The 14,023-nt window shown below is 42.8% G+C and overlaps 1 protein-coding gene and 1 long non-coding RNA gene across 5 annotated transcripts in view; both read left to right on the top strand.

The window, feature by feature from the left end:
- LOC146177275 (amyloid beta precursor like protein 2-like) overlaps positions 1-14,023 on the top strand; it is a 92,589-nt gene that overhangs the window by 35,729 nt on the left and 42,837 nt on the right. The window lies entirely within an intron of this gene.
- LOC146177276 (uncharacterized) lies at positions 894-3,988 on the top strand. Its single transcript, XR_014701296.1, has 3 exons — positions 894-1,108; positions 1,580-1,660; positions 3,576-3,988. It is a non-coding gene; the product is annotated as an uncharacterized LOC146177276 (long non-coding RNA).

The following is a 14,023-nucleotide window of genomic DNA, read 5'->3' as shown; positions in this document are numbered from 1 at the left end:
TTTTTATTATGCTGCTTTTGTTATGGCGTTTACTTTCGCTCTCGAAGAATCATTTAGGTACGTATTTTATTTTCAGCAAGACTTCAATTAAGGCACTTGTACACGTGCTAAGTCAGCTGATGTGGTTCAAACCATCCAGTTTTGATTATTTTTGTGGTCACATTTCAACATAACTGACCGCATTACTTGATTTTTGTAGTGTCTTTAGACTAGAATAAATGGATATTCGATACTGATGCCTCAGCATTCAGTTAGAGGTCGACAGCTTGAATTCTGTGGCCAAATATTGTACCGGATGTTGCTATTACAGAGTTTGATTCTGAAAAGATGTTTACTTTTTTTGGTCTTTTGCTTAAATGTACATATGAAGCGGTTATCATAGCCTTAGTCGCATATGTTTACCTTCTTTGCTCATCACAGTGCACATATTGCAGGCAAATTTGTGACTTAGTGTTATTAAAAAATTTGTAATGTATGTGTTGAAAGCAGTTTACTGATTTAAAGGGCGCAGAAAACAATTTGACTTTCATATGCTAACGATGCATGTCTGTAGATTGTCTCTAAGAATTGAAGCCTACTTTTTAAAGCTGAGCGGGAACCCTTAGTTTAGAGATATATTACATATTTTATTGCCATTCAGCCGTGTGCCCAGTTGAGGGAAGGAGGATCATAATTTTTGCTTTGTTATTTTTTATATTAGACTTTCCTTAATATTGCTTGCAGTTTGGCGATGAGTAGCAAAATACTGATGGTTTTTGCAGTTTTCTGACCTTAGTAAATATTTGTATTTGCTGTTTGCTAATGCCAGTTTTTTTTTTCAGATATGTACAAAGGCATCAATTGCCTTAACTTTTGTACTATGATTTTTAATATTAAGTTACTTGAAACATTGAGTAAAATGAATTCTTTATGGCTACCATTCACACAAACTTGCAGTTCTTACATGACGTCAACATGCTGATCAAGAAGGACGGCAAAGAGGCAGTTGAAATTGGCCTTAACAAGACACTTGTCTTGGTTTTGAAGGACACCATTCGTTCAAGAAAAAAGGACATTGCCCGGGTGCTCGAAGTATGTTCTGAGGGAATGCGTGAAAGGAAAAAGAAGCGTAAGTATTGAGCTGTTTCCTTCTGTTTGCTGCATGTGCTATTTAATTGGCAGTTTTTCGCTAAATGCCTACATTTTTGCCATTTTGCATTGCCTTATAGATATACTAAATACATGGCTGAGCCTCAGAAAGAATAATGAAACCATAACTAGCCTGTGCATTTCTTCATATGTAACAGTTTTCGCATTAGCTAAATTTAAATTACCTATTGTTCTCCATTGTAATGGTGCAGCCTTTTCGAATCTGTTCAACTAGTAGCAGAGAATTAGGTGATACCTAATTCAAATCTTCACAAGCTTTGCTAATTTTTGCTGTAAGATGTTTGGCTTTCAGTTTGCGTGCCTCTACATGTTTTCAATTTTGTTTATTTGCCTTCCTAAATTAGACAATAAATTATCGCCTCAAAACTCGGCAGTCTCTTTTTACCTGCAAGGAGGTACACCATTGTTGTGTTGCTTATTTCTATTGTAGATGTGCAGACAGTATGCATTCTGCAACTCTTGGCAAACATTGGGAACCAGCCGGGAGCTCTGGATGTTGTTTGTATCATTTGTAAGTTTTCTCTTTGTCATTTGAATATTCAGGAAGCCTACTTGAAACCTACATTATTAGCGAATTTTCTTTGTTTCTAAAATGGTTTACAGTCTAACTTGTAATATGTATTAGTGATTCATAATTCAAATAGAAATACTACACAAGTTTTCATCACAACTGTGAATTCTTTGCTGTGAAAGGATTATTTGCACTGTAAGTACAATCAAAAGCACTTTTAAGAGACTCCTGCCATCACCTGCTTACCACGTTGTATTGCATACAAGAGTCACCTGATGAAGCACTGGTAATGTCAAGATTGGTGCAGTGTGCCATTTGACTAAGCACTCTGCTGCAGTGGACCAGCAGTGCTTTATCAGATGGCTCTTGCAGGCAGCTTGGTGGGGTTTAGCATTTGCTGGAAAGGGGTCTCTCAACCTGCTCATGCATGCTAGTATCTAATATGTTCCTAATGTCTGGAATATATAATCTGAGACTGCTTCAAAAGAAATATTTGCCACATTGTCTTATCCTACAGGCTTCTGAAGGTGGATAATGCAGTTTAATAGTTGTTTGAAAAAAAAATGCTGTAATTTACTAGCCAAGTTTGAAATGATGTAATGATTTTAATTCTTCTCAGATTAGGTTTACCACATTGGTTGGGAGAAAATACTGCTGTGTTTCAAGGTTCATGCTGTATAAATATAATGCCTTCAACTACAGATGCTAACATTTCATGCATTAACCATGTGGCACTGTCATAGACATTCTCATTTATAGTAAACATTCTCAATAAATCCAAATTGTTATTTTTGCATTTCAAGTTAGTCAACATATTTTTAGTATTCGAACCTTTAATATTTCAAAGTGCTCAGACTGCCTGCCGCTATAACGATTACAACTTCTTGAACACTTGAGCTTCCTGCCGCCTCTTGAGGCTCACCACTGATGTTCTGGATGTCTATGCATACAATGTGCTACGCGTGGAAAATGTTTTAACATGCCATGCTTCAGTGTTGATATTTTTTAGAGCTGCTGCTGTTTGGTTGTTTGGTAATGCTCTGATGTTGCACATGTAATTGTCGCTTAACTCGAAGCTCCAGTGTACACTTTCAATGAATAATGTGTGATGAAGTTTCAGAACTGCCACATAGAGCAGCGAGAACACTTTTTCCTTGTTACTTAACCTTGAATGTAAACACTTCAGGAAGCATTGCGATGACCTAGGGCTTGGCTGGTTCATACTTAGCACAAGAAGACGTGCAAAAGTTCAGAAATGCCTTATGTGTTATGTATTACATGCACTTTTTTTTTTTGCAGTGCCCCATCACTAAGTATGCTCTTTCCACGTTTTTTTTTTTGTTTGGTTCTGCAGTATCTACTTGGCCAGTGCAAGGTATGCTGTAGGCCTTGTGTGAAGCCTTCAATTGAGCCAGCTGTTAATATTTTAGTAGTAAACACCGTGCTCCAGTGCTGTTTATTGTTTATTTACATTTTTAACTATCATAATAAGCATTCCAGTTCATGTGAAATGAAAAGTTCGTGGGGCAGCATTGAAGTTCTCCAACCCAGGTGCTTTTGATGAGTGTAGCCATTTTTGTTTGATAAAATAACTTGCATAATCTAAAATTACCATGCAACAGCACGCTGCATGAATAAAAATGGGTTCACCTTATATGCTCTCATTTATGACTTGATCAGACTGCTGGCTTTGTGCCTCCTGAACCAACCATAACAGTATACTCTGCATTGTTAATTGTGAGATAACCACCAGTGGTTTCCGATAGGGCCCTTTTCCAGCACACTGCTGTACACTAAAGGGGCATTGGCGTATTCTAAATATAGAGTAGAAAATATGTTGAATTTGCTTTTTGCCAGGTGCAGTGCATATTTATACAGCTGCTCTGTTATGCACTTATTTCACAATTTTATCAAGGAACAGGAAGAAAAGCCTGCCACGCCGTGCGTCGGATATACTGGGAGCAGCATCAAAGAAGCTGAAGAGCATTTCCCCTTCATTCAGCAGCGGAAGCTTCTTCAAGTCATCGACTCTACTTAGGGTATTGTTCCAATAATGGGTCGATTTTGGCTGTTCAGTCTGACATATGACAAGGGGTCCGACAATTTGTGCTGCTTTATAGAGCACCTCTTTTTGGGCGTCTGCGTGTCAAAGCCAAGATGCGCTGCACGACGCTTTATTTCATCGCTTAAGGCCGAATTTTATGCAAGCGCACGCGTTGACACTGACAAAGCATAGGATTAATATTGTGTACTGCGATTATTGTTGCATACGACTAAAAGTTTTGTTGTTGTTTTTTAAGAAATGTCACCATGCTGTTGTGTTCATTGTTCGGTTCTGTTTTTGAAAAAAAATTGTATACTTTGTTGTCTGCATTTGTTGGAACTGTTTTGCTTCTTTCAGTTTTTTAGGTATTTACGTACATACCATCTATGTTTTTGCCCGTCTGCTAGGCTCTCGGTAGAGAGTGGCAGTATTGTTAAATAAATGAGGTTCATAGCGTGCATCAATGAAGAAACAGAACACAAGTGCCCCCCTGCCCCGCCCTCCACCAGCACCCGAGCACCCACTAGCCCGAACCCTGACCCTTCTATGCCGAATAAAAGACTTCCAGTTTCCTTCTGCGTGACATTTTTTGGTAATATGCTCTGTGAATTTGAAAAAACAATCATACTGGCATGGGCCATTCGAGATGTCAAATTAATGGCATGCAGCATCTCTTTACATGCTCATTTGGCATTACAGGTGGTTAAAAGGAATACCATTAAGCTTGATTGCAAATGTGCACATAGGAAAAGAATTAAGGAACGTGTAATGGCAAAAGTAATTCCTAATTAGGGAATGCAATATATGGACGTTATCCGCACTGATTTTTATCAAGGGGTGTAAGGGTGCAATGCCACTGCTTCCACCCTGCAATAGGGTGCAAAGGTGATGAAAACGCCCCAGTGCATTGGCCCCATAGAAGGGTGTTATGACCAACCGAAGCACCATCTTTGAGGGTGTACTGGCACTCTGAAGCCCCTTTTTTTCAAGGGTGCATGGGTGTTAGTTATAGACATGCGAAAACGCCTAATAAGGTGTTTTTGTTTTTGCAGTGTACATGTATTTTATTCACACTGTATCGGCCTTATGGCTGACAGTGTCAATAAATAAATAAAGTGAGCTGGCGCTGTTGTTGGTGGTGGTGGTGACAAATATTTATTTACTCTTTGTACAAGGAGGTGTTTGAATCGAGGCTCTATTGGCCCAGGCCTTACAAACTAGGTGGGACTCCTATTCCGGAGCCCCTATGGCGTCTAACGCCGCTCGCGCCCTGGCGACCAAGGTCCGCTGGGACTGTAGGTCATGGCAGCTGAGCAGCGCCGCCTCCCAGGCCTCCCTAGAAGGGTGGGTAATGAAGGATTGGGAACGGTGGGAATTGTATGGACAGGCCCAGACCATGTGGAAAACGTCGGAGAAGGTCGTTTCACACAGGCTGCAGCTCACATCAAAGTCTGTATTGCGCTTCAAGACTGCCGGGCATAGCATTATGTTTGTAAACATTTTGAGAAAGAGCCTTTCGTCCGCTCTCCGGAGACCTTTACAAGGTTCCGGAAAGCGGCGGTGGCTGTCATTATAATATGTGGTAAGTTCTTTGAATGTATTAAGACATTGTGTGGGCTTGGAGTAGACTTCTCAAGTTGAGCGAGCTCGGTGGTACGCAGGAGGAACTTCCATGCATCTACTGTAGCTGAATTGTCTGCGTTGTGCTGTGCACAAGTCCACACTATGTGGATGAATGCGGCTGGTTGTGAGGAGCGTTTGCACGTAGATGCAATAAGATTTGGGAAAAGTTTGCTATAAAGTCATGGCTTTGGAAAGATTCCTTTTCCTATTTTGCGGCAGTGGACGGCCTCGCGCCGGGATAGTTCGCGGTGTGCTGGGGGTATAGACACCGTTCGAGCCGATAATTCTGGAGGATGTTCTGTACGTAACGAGTCCCTTGAAAATATTGTGAGCCTTCCACGGATCTTCTTTCATTTGTACATACCATAATCTTCTTCTTTCTTTTGTACATATCATCGTCATCGTCCCGCGGCGCCGGCTCCAGCACCAGGCTGGGTGCTCCATCAGATTAAAACGCTGACACGGCGTACCTTGCCTTGCCGTCACGATTTTGGCGTCTCGACCTGGCCTTCTTTCACAATATTCATTTTCGCAAGATGTGCTCGTGTTTGACACAATGGATACGTTAGTGGCACATAGATGATGAAAAAATGGAGATGTGAGATTTTAAACGAACGTTTTTTAGTTGCAAATGAATACAATCTTAACACATAAGTGCACGTACCAAGCCGGGCACGTGCCTGCCTCGGCTATAAAAGCGCTATGCAATCTCAATAAACGCCTTTCGTTCACTGGCCCCTCTCGACTGATGCATGGTGTCAGAAGTGGACTGAGCCCGCGTTGGTAGGCTGCCAGTGCAGAAGACTGAAACGCATGGCGAAACGCGCGGTTCGCAATGGAGAAACTGCTGAAGCTTCCGGAGCCAATGCTATTCTAGAAACTTGAGCTCTTTGTGAAAGCAACGGAATCTTCAAAAGAGCCCAGATCCGAAACGCCAAAACAACACTGCTACTCAACACTGCCGGAGTAGAACACAGCGCGACGCATTGGAGGCATTTAACTACTTTATTTTCCTCGAGAGCGAGAGCAAGCAAGACTATGCAACCGTTGTTAAAAACTTATGGAGCACTGCCAAGGGCAGCAGAAGGACGTTTACGAGAAGTACATGTTCCGTTCAAGAGTACAAGGCGAATGGAACTCGTTCGAGTATTTAATGCGGGACCTCAGGGAACAAGCAATGAGCTGCAATTTTTTAGAACTTACCGACTCTTTAATCCGTGACTAAATAGTGTTTGGTACTAACAGCCCGAGACTGCGTGAATTGTTGCTTAAGGAGAAAGACTTGACCCGTGGGAAGTCTGAGCATATCTGCAAAGCAGAAGCTACTTATGCAAAACGCGGCCTGGCCACAGCCCGATAACAATGTGGCGCTAGTCAAAATGCATGCGAAGCAGGGTTGCAAAGCGAAACAAGCAGCTTTGCAACGCTTCGCAACGAAACGCCACATGAGCGCAGCCGGATAACGAAGTACCGCTAGTCAAGAAGCAGTCGTGAAAATGCACCAGATGCAACCTTTTCCACTCTTTAAGCGGCAGTGGTCCAGCGTTCGCAAAAAGGGGCTTCGTGTGCCAGACGGCCCACCATTTCACCGCCTGTTGCAAAAAGGTCTTGCAAATCAGTGAAGTTGAGAAAGAACAAGAAAGCTTCGATATTCTTGATTTGACAGTCTCGAGCCTCGACCTAGTGTGAACTGGGCAGTGAATGGGAAAGATGCTGACCAGATAGTTTTTTGCAAGGTAGACACTGGATCCCAAGCCAGTCTGCTGCTATCGACCGGCAGTGCAAGTCGGGTGGAGAAAAAAACCGAGCTCTTCGGTGCTAAGATCATACAGGGGGGGGAGGGGGCGTTGTCATCCGACATTTCCGTATAGCAAAGCTACCAGTGGTCGTGAACGGTCTGTCTAAAGACATCAACTTCTACATCATCAAAAAAGGCAACCAAGCTCTACTGGGATTACTAGCACGCGAGTCCCTCAAAGTAGTTCCACGTGCAGTGGACGCTGTGAAGGCAGGAAACATAACAGCCGGCAGCAGGGAAAATGTTCTCAAGAATTTTCGCCAGATTCTCAGGGAACGGGCTGCGTTAAACGCAAGTACAAAATGGTCCTATGGAAGGATGCGATGTCAGTTGTCCAGCAAGCACGACGTGTGCCACTGGCGCTGAGGGAGTCTTTGAAGGAGGAACTGGAGCGCATAGAGCGAAGCGGCATCATTGAGAAGGTCCAGCAACCGACAGGTTGGGTAAGCCCCTTGGTTATTGTGTAGAAAAAAGACGGGAAGCTACGCGTTTGAATGGATCCTAGAAGCCTCTACCAGTGCATAAAGCGCGAGCACTATCAGAGGCCAAGGAGCGAGGACATATAAGCTGAGCTAGCCGGCGCTGGGTACAGTCGCGGACAAAAGTGGTATACTCCACATGAATTTGCAACGATTGCATTTCTCAGTATAAAAAAAAATGTGCCACACAAAAATACTTGGACTAGATGGAAAGTATATCAAGCAGGGTACGTTATGCATATCTCAGAAATAACTGCTTCTCTGTCGGAAAAATCTGGTGGGCAGTTTTCTCGCAGCGCGTGGAATATACCACTTTTGTCCGCGGGGTACTTCTCGCTCCTTGATGCAATGTCGGGTTTCCATCAGATGCCTTTGGATGACACCCCAGCCATTATAGGCACATTTGGTACGCCATTCGGACGCTACCGATTTTTGAGGGTCCCGTTCGGAATTGCATCGGCCCCGGAAGTATTCCAGAAAATTTTGAATAAAATATTTGGCCACTGTGAGGGTACGAGAGTATGCGTAGATAACATTCCATGGGGTGCGTCTAAGGAAGAACAAGATTCGCGCCTGCGAAGAGTTCTGCAGGTTGCAGAGAAAGCAGGTTTAACCTTCAACGCCGACAAGTGCAAGATTGGCGAGACTGAAATTGCATTCTTGGGTGATGTAATTACACAGGATGGGATAAGACTCAATTCAGTGCTGCCTCAATAATTCAGGGAGACTCCATATCAAACAGATAAAGCAGCAGCTCACAGGATGCTAGTTGTAGAAAATTATTGCAGCAAGTACTTGCCCAGTCTCTCGCAACGCACTACCCTTCATTGAAGCCTCATCAAAAAGGACGCTGTCTTCGAATGGACTGACGGTCACACTAGTGAATGGAAAACTATCTGCAACATGCTTAGCAGTACGCCTCTGTTAGCTATTTTTAACCCAACGAAAGACATCAAAATTGCGGCAGATGCATCAAAAAATGGGTTGGGGGCAGAACTCTTAGAGCGTCATGGTCCCTCTCATCGGTACTCTTTGGACAAGTGGGATCATCCGCTGTGTGACCGCATTGGCAAAGGCAGCAGTTAATAGTCTCAGATGTGCAGTGATCTGAAGAATGAGCACCGCTTCAAACGCGGCTTTGCACGCTTTGGCACTGTGCCCAAAACGCCAGCAATTTTTGCATTGTAATGGCCGAGTATGCAAAAGATCAACACGGTATATAACTGGCCAAACCTTAATTTCACTTGGACAAGAGGACCCTGCAAATGTGACAATTACTGACTCCGTTGGTACGCGTGAGGCTCAAGCCTGTCTGCTACAACAGTACACTGACATGATACCAACACCGGCCTCATGAAGGTCCTCAAGAATCTCTGCTGGCATAGCGAAGGAATCAACCCGCAGATTATTCCCTTCACGCATGCAAGGTGTTCTGGAATAAATGCCTTCACAGGCAATGAGGCAAATGTAGTGCAATGCAGTCAGTCAGCAGCGCAGTCCAAGTAATAAGATTTGCATAATAAACCTCTTCTACAAAATGCTCGCTCCTCCGAAATCTGCAGGTATCGGATAGTTGCAGTTTTTAGTTGACCTTGGATTAGACGAGGATTTTTTTATTTTAATTATACCATCTCCAACAAGAATAAGTGCCACAGGGATATGTTTGACACCATTTGCAGAAAAGCATTTTATAGGTAGGTTGCCTGCCGGCAAACTGGCGAACCAGTTTGCCGGACCTGAGCCCGGCGAAGACAATGTCATAACCGTAGCCCTAGCTAGGCATGGGACCTAAACCATAAAGGGGAAACCTGCAATATCCCCCACTCGCGGAACGGCCTCACCAGTTCACAATCAGAAGAGTCCAAGACAGACAGAGGACCAAGTCGCAGTGGGTTAGGCAACAGGAAAACAGGCGGCAAGGCAGAACAAGGCACCGGGCACAGCCTACGGGCGCCTTGCGGGATGGTCTCTTCTTTATCATTTGTATGTTCACGTAGTCGTAATGTTCCACATGTTCACACTTGCGAAACACTGCCAGAGAAAAAGAAAATAAGATTTGTTCCCTACATGCATAATGTTTCTACTACCTGAAAAAGACGGTAGAAAAAGCAGGCATTAGGTTGGTTTTTTCGTCCAGGAACAAACTAAGCGGTTTGTGCAAACAGCTGAACGAGGATTCAAAGAAGAAAAGAGGCTGCTAGAGATAGAATTTTGAAAAAATTCTATCTCTAGAAAAAGAATTTTGTTCCCGGTTGCATTGGCGTTGTTTATAAGGTTCCGACGTCATGCGGTCGTTTTTACATAGGTGACACTGGACGCTGCATTAAGACCGACTACGTGAACATGCAAAGAATATGAGAACAGGTCACGCAGACAACATTTGGCCATGCATTGTACAGAATGTGAAGATTATGAAGCTGATTTCATTCGGAATGTTATTATCGCCCGGTAAAATGACGAGACCACGAGACTCATTTTCGAGGCCCACAGTATCAAAAATCTAGGTCACTTGTGCATCAGCAGCACGTCGATAGCTCTCTCTGCAAAACAATGCGTGTATCTTGATCTGTGTTGATGGGTTTTTCAATGGCGTGTGTGGATGTCAGATTTCCTTTTTTTACTCGTCTTGTTTTTCCATATACGCCGCCTGACTTGTAGCAATAAATCATTTGGTTGCTAGTCAGCGCATGTGTTTTTTTGCTCTCCTGTCTCGTTTTAGTAGCGCTGTCACGAGGCCAATCACATGAGTTTCCCGCAATCCTACGTACTACGCAGTGCAGTTAGTGAACAATTCAAATGAAAAAAAAAAACAAACACATGGTCACGTGGCATAGTACTCTTCAAGCAGCTACACCATTCCAGTGTGCTATTTGATGAGCAATGCACATTCATTTACCTTCAGATGTGGCGTTAGTGTTATACCGTAAGTACAACTACTACGAGAGTCTCTCCAAACCCATTTGAAGTTTCCAAGCACACTTTACAACAGCACGCACACACCAACGTCCACACACCCCTCCATCATCACTGAATGTGTGCCTGTGTAAGGGTGAACAGCAGTTTGCTCCCTAGTTTTTGGTAAAGCTCAATACAATTCATATAGTTTTTTACTTATAATGCCTAATTAACCCGTGTACGTGTGCTGCGATGAGAGGCAGATGCATGCAGTACAGTGCTAAAACAGCAACCTGACTTTCAGAGGGGGTTAAACAGGAAATAGAGGCTGAGGCCAGCCGGCAAGACAGCAGGCTCGATTATTGATGTGACAGGTGAACTAGTCTCAATTTCGATCCATGTTGCTGCTCTTTGAAAGTCGCTCCTAATATTTTTCGGGATGTTTTGCAGGACGACAAAGGGGTAATTTACATGTGTTGTCTCACTGAGCTGCAAACGAACTTGAACAAATACCATAAACCAACACGCCCTGCTTAAAATTTTTATATGGCGCCATCAACTGAAATGCAGCAACGTCACAAAAAAGACATAAACGCAGCTCATTTTTCACAAGCACTCATAATGCGGAAAGATTTCAGAGGAGTTGTTTACAATTTGATAGCAATGCAGACAGCTTTCCAATCAGTCAAAATGAGGTAGTGTCTGCAGGTAATAATCTAAATTTCTGGCTAATCCTACTATTCCCACTGCAAGTTTCTTTAAAGCATTATTCACACAGACAGCTGCACCCCTCTCTAAGCGAAGGCAGTGGGACAGAGCTCATGTCACCTCTTCGAGAGGCTGCGCGACGTCGCAGCTGCCAGTAGCTGGTGGCAAAGTCCGTCTATGGGCAGCGGCACATTTTGGCCAAAAGGCATCTAAGCTCCCAAAGTCCCCGAGAGAGAAAAAAATGCAGCAGGGTCTGAGCAGATATCTGCCCCCACCCCAGTCTATTGCACTCTACCTTTATTTTGTGCACCTCTTCTCTTTCGGAATAGGTTACTTAATTTGCGTTTTATTGCTCTTGTCTACTTTGCTGTTCATGCGCTCCGTACGGCTGAAAACAGCGGCATCACTCTTGGCAAATCTCCGTCGCCCGAGTGAATGTGCGAGTTTGGGAGCAGGGGCGAGTTTGCCTACCGGCTAGTGACGTATGCCGACTACCTTTTCACATCATTCCCCCCTGTAATTCCTCATGGTAATACCGCTTAAGTTTCAAATGTGTACTGAAGACACAGTGAACCTTACAAACTTGTGGTGCTCCTAGCTATTAGTGACCTGTCACGGTGGTATAAAGGTATACTGCACTTAAGGTGCAGGATCAAATCCGGGGTGCGGCAGGTACTTTTAAATGAAGGCAAATTAAAAAAAAATAAAACTGAAGAGCGCAAAATATATAGCGCAAGACGAAAAATGTATGTGATAAATGAACATCAATCATGCTCCTTACAATGACACCCCCAGTGCTCACCGCTTAGCCTGTGGCATCTTCACTATTCTTTGTAGGTGTTGTTCTGTATAGCACCAAGGCCACATCCAAACCGCACTGGCGTTGGAACACTTCCTAACTTTCACTGTGTCTCTGTCTTCTTCCACTGCAAAAAAACATTCTCAAGAGGCTTCCCCTCCAACTCACTCACTTAGCTTACTGAAATGAAGAAAATAAAATTATTTTGAGAACAAACATACCATTCTAATAGTATTTGCAGGCAATAATTTAAACTGCCAACATTCACAAGCAGTTCGTTAAGGACGGTCACCTTCAGTTATTAAAAACCCAATGCATTAACACAGCAGCATGCTGTACAAATCCATTTATACAGGCAAAATTGCAAACACTGGTTGACCTTCCCGCATTGTTAGCAATAAGTGAGCATTCATTATAACTAAAGCAGATGTAAGTAGGCATGACTGCACTTGACTTCACAAGTTTTGCACACATACATTTATATAATGAATATTTGATAGTATTCACACTAAAGGATGTTTGTAATTGAGATAGGGCACATGATTGTACCGAGCCAAGCTTTGCAGGCCATATTAGGATTTAGTTTTATCCCAAAGTGAAGTCAGTCAATCGAATGAGTACTTTAAGTACAAAATAAAAAGTGTTTGTTCTAGCATGTTTTCCGGAATGGCCCGATCACATATGAATTCAACAAATTGCCCTTAAGGAATCATGCATCTGCTCTCCTCTTTTATATACAGAAAACTTCAAAAAGGTGCCAAGCAAGCAGGAAGAAAAAAATACGGTCTAATCAAGCGCAATATTTGATCACGGTACTCTGCGTACCTTATTAGCAATATCTATCACACTGTCTTAAAGAATTTCCTTCTTATACCAATTCTAATTAGCAAGTTACAAACAACAAACTTTAGATGTTTTAAAATGATCCCCGCAATACGCATAGGCTTCTTGAAATAAAGGCCCATTTAGGGGAACACATGATAACGGTTTCCGACTTCATTCCAGTAACAAAAGCACGCACCTTTGATAACCACGAAATCTCACCAGCGTTCAGTTTCCTTTGTATTCGTAGTTTTATTCTCATATTTATAACACGTATTGGCAGAGTTAGTGGGTATCATGTTCAGCATGATTTGAAAGCAAGGACTAGCTGCGTACGAGTACAAAGTCTACAAAGAAGAGTACAAAAAGAAAGGCGCAGTACCTATGTCTTTCCCTTCGTGTGAACCAATTAATAATAGTAATAATAATGTACAGTATCGTGCTGGCACTGTTGAGAAAACACGTCTGAAAATTTTTGTTGTCTACGCTTTGAAAGCAAGCGGATTAAAAAGTAAGAATTTCAATTTTTGTGTTTCGCCTTCAACACTTTCAGTTGGTACTTCTATCAAAGAAGCACTTCCTCTGCCATATACGTGTTTATGCAGAATATTTCAATGCACCTTATTATAGAGCTGAAAGTGATGTCCACTTATTATTTTTAGTCAACAATGTTTAAGCTAACAGTGCCGTAGTAAACTACATTATTGTAGAAAACCTTTGGCAAGCAATTCGATCTGCAACTGTCTTATATATATATATATATATATATATATATATATATATATATATATATATATATATATATATATATATATATATATATATATATTATCACGCACTTCCCGCGGTCCTTATTGAAGGAAGATGAGGTTTGGCGGAATAAGGAGAAGAGGACGAGGAAGCTGGGTCTGTCCGCTGTGGTGTGCTAATCTCCAGCGTATCCTACCATCTGTGTAAATAAACGTCGTAACAAGTGTGGTGGAGTTTGCGGGCTACAGATCACCACGGAACCTCTCCTACTTCGCCGTAGCAGAAGAATTGCTGGGCTACCCCCCCTTCGGACAGAGATGGCGCAAGCAGATGGTTCAACGCAGCACACGCCAGCAGCTCATCCGACCACCGCACATCCTTATCGGGAACCCCGGCACTTCTATGGCAAGCACGGGGAAGACGTGGATGACTGGCTCAACCACTA

This window comes from Amblyomma maculatum, chromosome 10 (genome assembly GCF_055883805.1).
Source record: "Amblyomma maculatum isolate TAMU_Amacu chromosome 10, ASM5588380v1, whole genome shotgun sequence".
Taxonomy (NCBI): domain Eukaryota; kingdom Metazoa; phylum Arthropoda; class Arachnida; order Ixodida; family Ixodidae; genus Amblyomma; species Amblyomma maculatum.
The sequence above is the reverse complement of the archived record's forward strand: the minus strand, read 5'-3'. Positions and strand labels throughout refer to the sequence as shown.